This window comes from Sminthopsis crassicaudata, chromosome 6 (genome assembly GCF_048593235.1).
Source record: "Sminthopsis crassicaudata isolate SCR6 chromosome 6, ASM4859323v1, whole genome shotgun sequence".
NCBI lineage: Eukaryota > Metazoa > Chordata > Mammalia > Dasyuromorphia > Dasyuridae > Sminthopsis > Sminthopsis crassicaudata.
In genome coordinates this window covers 106,480,396-106,495,325 of record NC_133622.1, presented here as the reverse complement: position 1 = coordinate 106,495,325, position 14,930 = coordinate 106,480,396, and the positions used below count along the sequence as shown (strand labels likewise).

General features: G+C 39.4%; 1 protein-coding gene across 5 annotated transcripts in view; it reads right to left on the bottom strand.

Annotated features, from left to right (window-relative positions):
* The window catches only part of CFAP96 (cilia and flagella associated protein 96), a 70,834-nt gene that overhangs the window by 45,798 nt on the left and 10,106 nt on the right, over positions 1 to 14,930 (bottom strand). The gene's annotated exons all lie outside the window — the stretch shown is intronic.

The following is a 14,930-nucleotide window of genomic DNA, read 5'->3' as shown; positions in this document are numbered from 1 at the left end:
CATTGTTGGGCTTAGAACCTTCTTGTGGGGAAGAGATTTACTGAAAGCCCTTCAGGCAACATTACACATTGAGGAAAACTAATGGGGGCCATTGAGAAGGTAGTGCTACCCTTAAGATGGAAACATGCCATCCTATATGGGAAGATCAGTGGTCCTTCTCAAATGAAAAACTCACTGCCTTAAGATCCACCATTACTGAACAAAAGAAATTGGGTCATATTGAGCCTTCCTTTAGTGCTTATAACTCACCTGTTTTTGCATTTAGGAAAAAGAACAAAGCATGGCGCATGTTAATTGATTTGAGAAAGCTGTGAATGCAACCCATGGGTGTCCTACAACCAGGCCTCCCATCTCCTAATATGATTCCTAAAGAATATCATATGGTGGTTAGTGACAAAGGATTGCTTTTACTCTATTCCCTTACATCCTACTGACAGGGAGAAGTTTGCCTTTTCTGTTCCACCTATTAATTTACAAGCTACTGCCATTAGATAGCAATGGAAAGTGTTACCTTAAGGGATGGCTAACAGTCCCACCCTGTGCCAATGGTATGTAGACAAGGTTCTTGCTCCAGTCAGAAGTTTATACCCACATGTCTATATACTCCATTACATGGATGATATACTAGTGGCCACTAAGGAAGAGTCACAGTTGTAACGCATTGTGCAATACATCATTTGAATATTAGCAGCTCAGCAAAACCTTGTAGTGACGCTGGATAAGATACAGACTAAGCCTCCATTTCTCTATCTTGGGCACATTCTTCAAGATCTTATTGTGTCCTAAGGTGGATGAGGGCAAGTATAAAACACTTCATGACTTTCTACAGTTGGTAGGGACCTTGTAGTGGTTGAGGTCCACCCATTCAATTGCCCTTTCTGTTATGCACCCCTTTAATGATATTTTAAAGGGCCCTTCTGCCCTGACATCACCATGATTGTGGTCTATAGAGGCTCGTGCAACATTGCAATCTATTTCTTTGCTGTGTACCTGTCTTACCTCTAGAATTGATCCTTCACAGCCCTTGATGCTGTTGGCATTTGTTAAGCCCTTTTTTGTCGCATTGCACCAAGGTGAGCACCCCATAGAATGGTTGTACCCTACTAAACCTTCACACATCCTGTCTAATAAGATTAAGGGACTTGGTTCCTTTTTGTGGCAATATTGCCAATGAGCCGTACTTATTTCGGGATGGCCCCCACAATTGGCTCTTGGTATACCAGCATAGCAAGTGCTTGCTATTGCCAAGGATAACTTAATATGGGCAGTTCTGTTACAGCTTTGTTCCTAAGCACCTTTGCATACTTCTCAGCCATTTATGCAATTGGACAAGAGATTAAAAGTAAGTATTACCATTGGATCTTTCTTCGGAGCCAGTGCAAGGCCCTAATGTTTTAACTGATGCTACCAAAGATCACAGGGCCGCTATATATAGGGAAGACACTCAAGAGACATATGTCCTTGATATTCCCATGATTCCATACAGAAAATGAGTTGTTTGCCATTATACATGCCATGCAATGATATCAAGAGGCTATTAATATCGTCACAGACCATCTTTATGCCTATCAAGCCATCAAATAGCTACCACATGCATATACAAATGACAGGCACTTTACTATCATTGATCTTCATCCGGCTCAGGATGCATTAAACAGCAGAGCCGCACCTCTTTTCATCATGACTTTAGATCTCAAACTGGATGGTACTGGTCCCATAGTTGAGGGCAATAGGGTAGCTGTTGCCCTTCTTTATCCTTTGTGTGGTCTCTGATTCGCCTGACCAAAAGGAACATGCTTTGTTTCATTTATCTGCCCGCTCATTGCAGAGGCTGTATGGTATTTCTAAAGCAGAAACTGCAGCTATTATTCACCGCTATACTACTTGTGCTTCTTTTCGTCCTGCTCCACAAAATACAGCATTAAACCACCACTTCATGAAGTGGTGGCCAGAGATCCCTGAAGATCTCTGATTAAGGTAAGATTGGTAAAGGGTACTGTACTAGACAGTGGCCAGAGATTCCTCTGAGGGCCTGGGAATTAGGAAAGACTGGCAGTGATTGGGCAATCACAGATGTGTAAATGTTTAGTACTGATATTGCTTCATTATCTATGGTACTCTTTAGTAAGATATACATTTCTACCTTATCTCTTTTAATTAGACCTATCTTTGCTTTTACTGGATCTGAGATAAGGATCACTACCCCTGCTTTTTTTTTTTTTTTTTACTTCACCTGAAGCATAATAGATTCTGCTCTAGCTTTTTACCTTCATTATGTATGTATTATTCTGTTTTAAATGTGTTTCTTGTAAACAAAATATTGTAAGATTCTGGCTTTTAATCCACTCTGCTATCCACTTCTCTTCTATGGGAGAGTGTTAAGGGCTGAAACTCTTGAGTCAATGCACTAGGGTCAATCAAGCACTTGAGGCTAATTACCAATTGGACAATACTCTATAAGAATATGCTTGGAAAATGGCCCTTCCCACTATCCTGTGCTGGCCCAATCATTTGGTGTATACAGAGAATTGTGGGAGGGACTAGGAGGTGCAGTAAGACTAACAGGGTCACTTCTTTGAGAGAGACGATGAGGTGAGGTCGTAGAGATCCTATATGTCCACTCTCTTCACTTTTATCGCTAAAGACCAAGAATAAAGACTTTTGCTTATCCTGACTCCGGCTGATTCTAAGGTATCCAAGGTGTTAACACAGTCACCATATTTGGTGCCCAAAGCGGGACTGAGGACCCTAATTTCACTGAAGAAGTCCTCGGGGACCAAGAAACAGGTTGCGTATTTTAATAGACTAATAGGGAACTTACTTTGTTAAGGGCTAAATTAGTAACCTTTTCTAGCTGAAATGGGGCAGATATTAGGAAAAGATTCTCCCCAAAACTTAGACCCACCCTGAGGGGGCGCTTATAGAAAGCATGCTTAAGATGATCAAGTGACAAGGTTTAATTATAACTTGGTTACAGATTGCTAGACTCTTGGGTACATTAAAACGCATCCCCTTGGTTCTTAAAGGAAGAAGAAATAGGGCTAGATAATTGGAAGCTGGAGGAGATCAACTATGTGAATGCTATAATGATAAAGGTCCTCCTTCAATTTCCAAGGAAACATTTTGTACATACAACATAATAAAATTGGCCTTAAAGAATTTTGCAAGTTATAGGGAAAAAAAAAATTTAAGAACAGCCAGATGAGGAAGTGTGAGGAAAAAGAATGAACAGATTAGTAGCAATATGACTAGAAGGTAAATGAGGATGAAGGGCTTGGTGAAGGTCTTGGTGATTCTCTCCCTGACCCCGCCTAAACAGGAACTGGTTCTTGACACACCCCCACCAACTTTACCCACAGTGGAAAGAGCAGTGATATTACCAGCACCTCCTCCCCAGCAATCACCCCCTCCTATGTCTAGATTGCAAAAGGCACTACTTAAAGGTACAGAAGAAGGCCAGGATTTAGGTGATTTGAAAATCAGTATGTATCTGGTGATTCAACAGTTTAACACTTCAGGTCAAGAAAGTAGAAATATAGAAATCCTCAAAGACCTGAAAAAGGCTTGCTCTCTTTATGGGCTACATCAGCTTATGTCAAGATGTTATTACAAAATTTGGCTTATGACATCTTAACCCCTAGGGACTGGAAATCTATAGCAAGGACATGCTTAGAACCTGGACAAAACTTGTTGTGGCTTTCTGAATATAGTGAGCTCTGTAGGATACAAGCCCAGCAAAATAGTCATAGTGGAGTTAATCCTCCAATCACCTATGACCAACTAACAGATTCAGGTTCTTATGCAGACATTTCAGTACAAATTAATTATCCCTTAGCTGCATATGAGCAAATTGATGCTGCTGCTATTAAAACATGGGCTTTTCTCCCCGGTAAAAACGACAAGGGTGAAGTCTTCACAACAATTGCACAAGGGCCAAATGAACCCTTTGCTGATTTTGTGGGACATTTGCAGACAGCTGTCATACGAACTAATGGTGAAAATGCAGCAACAGAAATGATAAGGCAACTTGCTAAAGAAAATGCCAATGAGGTTTGTAGAAGGATTATACTAGGACTACACAAGGATGCTCCTTTAGAGGAGATCATAAGATGCTGTGCCACTGTGGGCACAAATGCCTTTTATAGCCAGGCTATGATGCAGACTTCCCAAGATCCCAACATGGGAAGACAGGGTCCCTTTTGGCAAGGGACTTCTAGAGAGACTTGTCAATGCTTTCAATGTGGTAAAGTAGGGCATCTGAAAGCTCAATGTTGGCATAGAGACAGAGTGAGAAAACAGGGTGAGACCCAATACCCCATGTCCAAAATGCAACAGAGGCTTCCATTGGGCATCAGAGTGTAGAACGATCAGGGAAATGGGATGAGGGGCCCAGCCCCAAGGCCCAAGACAAAAAATACTTGGGGCATGATGGCAGCCGATGCTACACTCAGAGAGTGCCTAGAAGTTCAGTACCCAGACATGATCAATCAGCCAGGAAGAAACCTGATGGGAGAAAGGAATTACAATTGTGGAGAATAGAGTTGTATAAAGCTGGGACAACTGAGATATCTCCTGGAGAAGTGAAATCTGTTCCTCTCCAGACTATGGATCCCTTGCCTCCAGGCACAATAGGCTTGACCATTTCACCTCCTGAGAGTACTTATAAAACAGTGTCCATCCATATACTGATATGGGAAACTGGAGAATATGTAGATAATATCCCAGTCACTAATACAGGTAGACAATATGTGACTTATCAACCAGGAGAAGTAGTAGCATCAGGTTTATTGATACAGACCCCCTGTATCAGTAATAATAAGCAACCTGGTGATAGTCACCCAGATTCTGACTCCAAGCAACAAAACCCAGGAATATACTGGACAGCAGCTGTGACAGTTGACTGACTGCTCACTATCTATATAAATGGCATACCATTAGAAGGATTGGTAGACACAGGTGCAGATTGCACAGTCATTAGAGGTGCCAACTGGCCCAGCCACTGGCCAAAGATTAAGGCAGATACCTACATGTCTGGTGTAGGAGGATTAATATCAGCTGGTTAGTGCTACCCTTATGAGATGGATATTTGAAGGTGAAACTGGAGTTTTTACTCCTTTTATAGTTGAAAAAAATTCCCATCAGTCTGTGGGGAAGAGACATTTTACAACAATTAGAGCTAAAAACTTTGGGTTTTTAGGCAGGGCTGCTGTTGAAGGCCTGCCAACACTTTCACCTGTTCCTATCCAATGGAAAACTGATAAACCAGTATAGATAGAACAGTGGCCCTTAAAAAGCGATAAAATTCAGGCCTTATTAGATATAGTACAGTAGCAACTTGACCAAGTACACTTAAAACCTTCTCTAAATCCTTGGAATTCCTCAGCATTTGTTGTAAGAATGAAATCTAGAAAATGGAGGATGTTGACTGATTTAAGAAAGGTAAATGAATATAGATGGAAACTATGGGAACTCTTTAGCCTGGACTTCCATCTCCTACTCAATTGCCTAGAGAATGGCCTCTTTGGGTTTTAGACATCAAGGATTGTTTCTATTCTATTTCTCTAGATAAGGAGAATATGAAAAGATTTGCTTTTTCATTGCCCAGCGTTAACTTAGCTGAGCCTTCTAAAAGATATGAATGGACAGTTTTGCCACAGGGAATGAAAAACTATATGTCAAATGTATGCTGCTGCTGCTCTTACTGCAGTAAGAAAAGCATTTCCAAAAGTAATGTTATTACATTACATAGATGATATATTGGGATGTGCACCTGAGGAACAAATGTTAGAAGCATGTCTACAAAAAACCATAGAAATACTAAGGAATTATAAATTGCACATAGCTTCAGAAAAGATTCAGAGACAGGCTCCTTTTCAATATTTAGGATATGAAGTATATCCTAAGGTGCTTACAGTACAAAAACTCTCCTTAAGAACAGAGAAGCTAAACACCTTAAATAACTTTCACAAATTAATAGGAGATATCCAATGGATGCGTCCTGTGCTAGGCTTGACTACCTATCAATTGCAACCATTATATGACATTTTAAGGGGAGACAGTGCTTTAAATTCACCATGCCAGCTTACAAAAGAAGCTCAAGAGGCTTTGAGAGAAGTTGAACTGGTTTTATCCAATGTGGTTGAAAGAGTCGCTCAAAATCCCTTGGAAATATCAGGTTTTGTTACATAAGAGGCACCCACAGCAGTCCTTCATCCACTCTATCACTCTGTCTCCTTGATGAACCTCCCAGCACAACCAGAACAAACCCTTACTCCTTACCTAGTGTGGCTAGAATTTTATTAAAAGCATTAAGTGAGCAGTACAATTATCTGGAATAAGACCTTTTTATACCAATGCACAAGTTAATGTGTGGTGTGAAACCATCACAGAGTGGCAAATTTTATTAGCCATGGCTCCAAATTTTACACACAAGTCTCCATTAAAGATAACCAGACTTACATAATTGGCAATGGCTTCTTGAAGAAAAGATTTCTAAAGTTCTTCTTAAAGGACCAACTATCTTGCATCCAAACATAATATTTATGCTGTATACTCTCATGACTTAACTATAGAGTAATCAGAACTCCTTTTCAGTCCACTCAGCAGAATGAATTGTATACAATCATTCTAGTTCTTGCTTATTATCTGGGAGACATAAATATAATATCTGATTCGGCCTATTCAGTAGGTGTGGTACAAAGAATTGCCACAGCCCAAATAAAATTTATACACACACACACACACACACACACACACACACACACACACACACACACACACATATATATATATATATATATATATATATATATATATACATATATACATATATACATATATATCAATATCAGCTCTTTAAGGAACTTCAAGAGCAAGTGAGAAAGCATCCAGGTAAGATTTATATCTTGCATGTCCACTCTCATAGTGGACTTCCAGATCCTATTTTTGATGGTAACTCAAAGGCAGATAGTCTTCTCACCATGTTGGCCAATACTCCTTTATTTCAGGAAGCCCAAGAATCTCATTTTAAATATCATCAGACTGCTTGAGCTTTATGTTTACAATTTGGAATAACAAGAGAGGAAGGTAGGAGCATAGTAAAAGCCTGTCCAGCTTGCCTTCCTTTCCATGCTCCTACACCCCCTCCAGGGAAGAACCCTCGTGGTTTTAGATCTAATGAAATTTGCCAAATGGATGTGACCCATTATAAATCTTTTGGTCGTCTGTCTTTTGTCCATGTTCTGGTAGACATCTTTTCAGGATTCACTTTTGCAATCCCAGCAGCAAAAGAGACAGTCTGAGTGGTCACTGAATTCCTTATACAAGCATTTGCAATTATGGGTGTGCCACAAGCAATAAAAACAGACAATGGACTGCATATACTTCTACACATTTTGACACTTTTGTGCACAGTATAAGATTTTACACACCACTGGCATACCTTTTAATCCTCAAAGATAGGCAATAGTAGAGAGGAGAAACAGAGCCATTAAGACGCTCCTCCAAAAACAAAAGAAAGGGAGAGCCACAATAACCCCAGAGAACTTCTAAATCTAGCTCTTTATACTATTAACTTCTTGATTTTTGACAAAAGATGCACTGGCTCTGGCAGACAGGTTTTATAATCCACTAAAAGGGCAATGTCCAGTGTGAGCAACTCCACTATCTTTAGATAATCACCAGGTGATGTGCAGAGACCCAGAAAGTGGTTAATGGAAGGGAACAGATAGATTAACTGCTTGGGAGAGGGGGTTTGCTTGTATCTCCACAGATGGAGAAGGAATCAGATGGGTGCCAATGAGCCGTATTTGCCTTGTCCATCAGAGAGAGACGGAGCAGACCCTTGAAACGAAGGAGAAGATCCAAGAAACATCAGGTGATTCTGTTGCTGACTGTGCCCACCACTGAAAGAGCATGGCAGTTTGACTCATGGACATCAAAAATTGTTAGACTTCAAAATCCTCAGGAATCATTGGAATCCCTGAGGCATGAAAAGATTGTTGTAGGACTTGAAAACCCTCAGGAATCATTGGATTTTCTGAGAAATGATAAGACTGTTGCAGGACTTCAAAAATTTGTGGGGATCATTGGATTCCCTGACATGTGAAGCAATGGACAATAGATTGGTTTTGGACTATCTCTTGGCTGCTGACGAAGGCATATGTGTGACTGTTGTTTACATACCCTTCTTCTAGGACTTCTGGAAATCTTTTATAAGACCATGTTGATTTATATTATTTGTTATATCACTACTTGCATGTACAATTCATGTTTGTTACATACACCACATTGAGCCTGCCCGGGCTGTGGGGAAAGTCATTACTAATAGCCTGTGCGTTATTGTTCTGTGCTTGTGTAATACCTCCCATGTTGATGGGTTTGTGCATACTTGTCTCTAATAAGATCCTTCAGCCCAGAAATCTGCTAGCAATCCCCACTTCCCTTTGGCGCTTTTCAGATTTGCATTTTTTTTTTTCCATTTCACATTCTGTTTTTCAATGAATTTGATGGGGGTTGAGGTCCCTTTAAGATTCCTCTTTCACTGCCCATGGCTGACCTTAATTCAGAAATCCTGGTCAAAAGCACCCTTTTGAATATCTGGGCCCAGCACCGACCATCAGCTCAACTTCTCCCAGCCCCCACCGGATCTGAGCTATCTGAAAAGCCCGCCAAGAACTTGGGGGTACCACCCATCTTCTTTTAAGTATTAAAAGGACCACACCGAAGCCCTCTCTTTGCAGGAGCCCTCCTCCGCCAACACATGGTAGCCTTCCAGCCACGTAAGGATTCCTGCCCACCTAGTGGCCATCTCTGGCCCTGACATCTTTCTAACTGAACTTTACTTCCAAATTTCTTCAATAAACCTTTTATTTATCAATCAAATTCATTTACAGGGAAAACTACACTCATGGGATTATCTTACTATCTATGCGCCGAGAAATGGGGTTCCCGCTTTCCTTTCCCTCATTAATTTGATATCTTTTTCATATCTATTTTGTAGAGAGTTACATGCTTTTCCCATCCCTTCTTGCAAATATTTCATTTCCTTTCCCCATTTTTCTTCTAACTCTTTTAAGATCCTTTATAAAATCTTCCAGTAAAGCCTTGTGAAATGAGGAGCAGCTCATATCGCCTTTTGGGCCTTTATTTAGAGTTGATTTTCCTTTAGGAAACTCAGGATTTGAGTCTGTTCTTCTCTCACTCCATAAAAGCTGTGTATGGTGAGAGTTCTTTTGGGTATTTTTACTCTTTTTTCCCCTCTGAGGCAATTGGGATTAAGTGACTTGCCCAGGGTGACACAGTCAGGAAGTGTTGTGTCTGAGGTCACATTTGAACTCAGGTCCTCCTAACTTTAAGACGAGTGCCCTATCCACTACACCAACTGGCTGCCCCATTTGCTCTTTCTCCCTCCCCCCTCCCCCCACTCCTCCCCCTCTACCAAGGTTTGAGGTCTGCCCTTAACACAAAGGAGCAACAGCTGCTTTAATTTGCCCTGGGGCAGTTTTGCTGATGACTTTAGGTTTGGCTGGATAATTCTGGCTAGGTCCTCCATTCTTCTAGGACTCAATGGTTTATAATTTCCTTTTGTAGAAAATCTGCTTGATCACTCACTTGAAACCAGGACAGAGCAGCCTAAGAGGCTCACAGAAGATTCCCAAGTGTGTGGAACTGCAGTGCTCTTGAAGATGGGACCCAGAAACTGAAAATCTCCTTCAACTCTGCCTCAGTGAGGGACCCTGCCCAGAGAGACAAACAGTTTGCTCCTTGTTATCTGGGTGGGTTTGGCTCAGTCCTGAAACTCTTTGAATTCAATTCAAATTCCAGCTCAAGCTGAAACCCAGAGATGAGCCAACTTGGGACTCCACCCACCAGCCCTTCAGCTAAATCTCTCTTTATAAAAAGAGCTAAACTAAAACCCTCTCTTTACAGAGGTTCCAGACATGCCAGCCCTATGCTTGGCATGCTAAGGGCCTCTGACCACTGCAATACTCTTTCCAGTGGCATCTTCTCTTTACCCTCACCTATTTCCCTAACCAGACTTTATGCCTCTTTGTCAGGATTTTTAACGTTACTTCCAAATTCTTATAATAAACCCTTTTATCAATCTAGGTTTTCAGGTCTGTAAATTCCTTTACGAGAACCTCTACGCCGCCAGAAGGAAGTCCCCCAAACTCCCTACTCTTACATTGAATCCCAAGGGGGTGCAGGGGAGCCAAACCTCTCCATTTGGAATCCCGAACCTGCCACTAGACCTTATCATTTAACTCTCTGACCACCAGAAATGAGAAAACTCATTTTGGTTCCCTAAATCTAAACCTCATCACTCTGACTCCTCACCCCAGCTCCTTGCCCTGGGCTCCCTTTTCTGCATTCTAGACTCACAGACTGTCCCCCTGCCCATTTGAAACAAAACTGTTCTGAAGTTCTTCCAAGGTATCTTCCTTTTGGAATGTGTGTTACTCTATTTGTGGGTTCTGTGACTCCAAAACCAGTTTAGAGGCTTAATCTACTGTTGGTTTCTTCTACAGGAGGTCACAAAAAGTCAAGTCTGTTCTTTGCCATTGTGTGGAGTAAGATATGGTGAAGAACTTACAGATTAAGCACATATTGATCAGAGACTGCTAGCTAACGTAAAATCAGGCCTATAGGCCCCAGTCACGTGAAGGCCTAGGCTGCATTCCTTTGCCCAAATAGGGATTAACCTATACGTGGCCTAAGAAGTTATAAATCACAATGCCAGCTGCATTCCACTGACCAAATATGATCAATCACAACCTATGGAGGGTGGGATTTTGAAGGTTCTTTGTCTGAAATGTATAAAAGTCATGAGCATCTTCAAGGGAGTGGCTCTCTCCTGCTGTGAATCTGGCTCATAGACCAGGATGGGGTCCGCTTCTCGAGATTCTAATAAATAATTCTGCTTTCTATGAGTGATCTCTGAGTAGTCATTTTTGGATAGGATTTTCTATCCCTCACACCATCTTGGTCCTGTGCCTCATGACTTAACTTTTCTCAGCAAAACAACATAGAAGACAATTCCTAAGGATTCTTGAATAAAAATGCCATCCACCTCTAGAGAAAGAACATCTGATACGGTCTGAATGCTGGCTAAAGCATATTAATTTTCACTTTTATTTTTTGTGGGGGGGTTTTGGTCTGGTTTCCTTTACATGACTAATGTGAAAATGTTTTACATGAGTACATATGTATAACCTATATCAAATTGCTTACCATCTCAGGGAGAGGAAAAAGGAAAAGGAGAGGGAGAATTTGAAACTCAAAATTAAAAAAAAAAACAAATTATAAAAATTGTTTTTACAACATGTAATTGGGAAAAATAAAATATTCATTAAAAAAAATAACATTAGAGATACCAAGGGAACATTGACATGCAAAAATGGACATGATAAAAGAGAAGATTGGTAGGGACTTAACAGAAGCAGAAGAGATTAAGAAGAAGTGGCAAGAATATACCCTTCCTCCCCATACAAGGACCATCTTAACATCATCAGTAACCACAATGATGTAGTTACTAACCTAAAGTCAATTATCCTGGAAAATGAAATCAATGGGTTTTAGGAAGCATTTGCTAACATTAAGGCTAATGGAAATGATGGAACTACAGCTAAGTGTTTAAGTCATAGCTGATACTACTGCACTTGATGTGCCAAAAAAAAAATATATATATTGCTTTGTTTTTTTAATTAAAGCTTTTTATTTTCAATATATATATATATATATATATATATATATATATATATATATATATATATATATATATATATATATATATATATATGGACAATTTTCAACTTTCACCTTTACAAAACCTTGTGTTCTAATTTTTTCCCCTCCCTTCTCCTTCCTCCTCCCCTAAATGGCAAGTGATCCAATATATGTTAAACATGTGCAATGCTTCTATACATATTTCTACAAATATCATGCTGCACAAGAAAAATCAGATCAAGAAGAAAAAAAATGAGAAAGAAAACAAAATGCAAGCAAACAATAACAAAAAGAGTGAAAGTACTATATTGTGGTCCACATTCAGTTCCCACTGTCTTCTCTCTGGGTCCAGATAACTTTCTTCATCACAACACCATTGTAATTGATCTTAATCATCTTACTGTTGATGAGATCGATGTACAGCAGAATTGATCATTATAATACTCTGCTGTTGTCCTGCATAATGATCTCCTGGTTCTCCTCATTTCATTTAGCATCAGTTCATGTAAGTCTCTCCAGGCCTCTCTGAAATCATCCTGCTGGTCATTTCTTACAGAACAATAATATTCCATAATATTCATATACCATAACTTATTCAGCCATTCTCCTACATTCAGTTTCCAGTTTATAGCCACTACAAAAAGGACTGCTACAAACATTTTTGTACATGTCTTCCTTTCCCTCCTTTAAGATCTCTTTGGGAATACAAGCCCAGTAGAAACACTGCTGGATCAAAGGGTATGCACAGTTTGATAACCCTTTGGGCATAGTTCCAAATTGCTCTCCAGGATGGCTGGATGTGTTCACAATTCCATCAACAATGTATCAGTGTCCCAGTTTTCCCACATCTCCTCTAACATTCATCATTATTTGTTCCTGTCATTTTAGCGAATCTGACAGGTACCTCAGAGTTGTCTTAATTTGCATTTCTCTGATCAGTAGTAATCTAGAGCACTTTTTCATATGACCAGAAATGGTTTTGATTTCTTCATTTGAAAATTGCCTGCTCATATTCTTTGACCATTTATCAATTAGAGAATGGCTTGAATTCTTATAAATGTGAGTCAATTCTCTATATATTATAGAAATGAGACCTTTATTAGAACCCTTAAATATAAAAATGAATTCCCAATTTATTGCTTCCCTTCTGATCTTGTCTGCATTAGTTTTGTTTGCATAAAAACTTTTTGACAATACAATCAAAATTATCTACTTGGTGTTCAATTATGAGTTCCACTTCTTCTTTGGACACAAATTCCTTCCTGCTCCAGGACATGGGAGGTAAACTATCCTTTGTTCTTCTAATTTTATGCCAGCAAATTTGGAAAAATGTCTACTGGATTGGAAAAGACAGTGTATATCCCATTCCTAAAGAATGACAATGTCAAGAGATGTTTAAATTGCCAAACAATGGCACTCATTTCACATGCCAACAAGATTACACTGAAACATCTGCAAGTTAGGCTTCAGCAATATATGAACTGAGAATTAACAGAACAGACTGGTTTTCAAACAGGCAGAGGAACTAGAAACCAAATCGCCAATATTTACTGAATTATGAAGAAAACAAGAGTTTCAGAAAAAAAACATCCAATTCTGCTTTACTGACTACACTAAAGCCTTATATGAATCACAATAGAATGTGGCAAGACTCAAAGAGATGGGAGTACCAGATTATCTTATCTCCTGAGTAATGAACACAAGTCAAGAACCAACAGTTAGAACAAAACATAGAATGACTGAGGGATTAAAGATTGGAAAAGGAGTACAACAAGGCTGTATACCGTCATCTCATTTAACTCAGAGAAATGCCAGGATGGATGAATCAACAGCCAGAATTAAAACTGCTGAGAGAAATATTAACATTCTCAGATAATTTGGCATATTGCTCTGATAGCAGAATTAAGAAGCCCTTAAAGAGGGTGAAAGGGAGAGTATGTGAAAGCTGGCTTGAAGCTTAATGTCAAAAAAACAAAAACAAAAACAAAAAAACCCAACCCAACCCTAAGTTCTTGGCAACTGGCAAACAAAAGGGAGAGATGGAAGTAGTGACAGATTTTGTATTCTTGGGCTCAAAGATCACTCTAAACAGCAATTGTAGTCATGAAATTAAGAGTCGCTCCTTGGAAGAAAAGCTATGGCAAATCTGTACAGCATAGTAAAAATAAGACATCACCATGCTGACAAAGGTCTGTATAATAAAGCTATAATTCTTCCAGTACTAATGTATGGTTATGAGAATTGAACTATATAAGGAAAGCTGAATACCCCAGAACTGATGCTTTCAAATTGTTGGAGTTAAAGAAGACTTTTGAGAGTCCTTTGGACAGCAAAGACATGAAATTAGTCAATATTTAGTTTGGGTTATTCACTGGAAGGTACTATACTTCAGAAACTTAAGGACTTTGGTTACCTAATGAGAAGACAGGACTTATTGGAAAAGGCCCTAATGTTGAGAAAAACAGAAGTTAAAAAAAGGTGGTGGGAAGGTATGGCAGAGGGTGAGATGGACAGTGTCATGGAAACAAGGAAGATAAACTTGCACAGCTTTCAAAAGATAGAAGATAGAAGTCTTGTCCATAGAGGTCACGACGAGTCAGACATGACTGAATGACTACAAAGTCATAGACTGGAACTCCAGAACCTGTATTGACAAAAATGCCCCTATCTGGATTACCCTTATATTAATTAGGCTCTATCAACATAGATATTACTTTGTACTTACCTAGTTAGAGGAATTCTAAAAAAAATAAAAAATAAAAAAAAAAGAGTAAGATACTTCCTCTTAATAAGCAATTATGCTAGGTTTGGAGAATAGAAATATAAAACTGAGATACACCCTGTCCTCAAGCAGCTTACATTCCACTGGGGGAGAAGCAACTTAGTAAATGGAAAATGAGAAAGATATTAGATCTGTGATTTAACTGATGTATAGAAAGCCCAGTTGAGGAAATTCTTTCTAATTCAGATAGATAAATTGTCTACAGTAACTCAAACTGCAGAATGAGACATATATTTTTGGACAAAGAAAGAAAGGCATATTATCAATAAGGAGATTGAAGGCTTCCTTGAGGAGATGCTATTTGAGTTGGAATTTAATGGACCAATAAGATTTTAAAGGGCGGAAAGGACAAATATATGGGTTTTCCAGATTTAATAACAATGTGAGTAAATGAACAGAGGCAATAAAGTGAAGAGGAAAA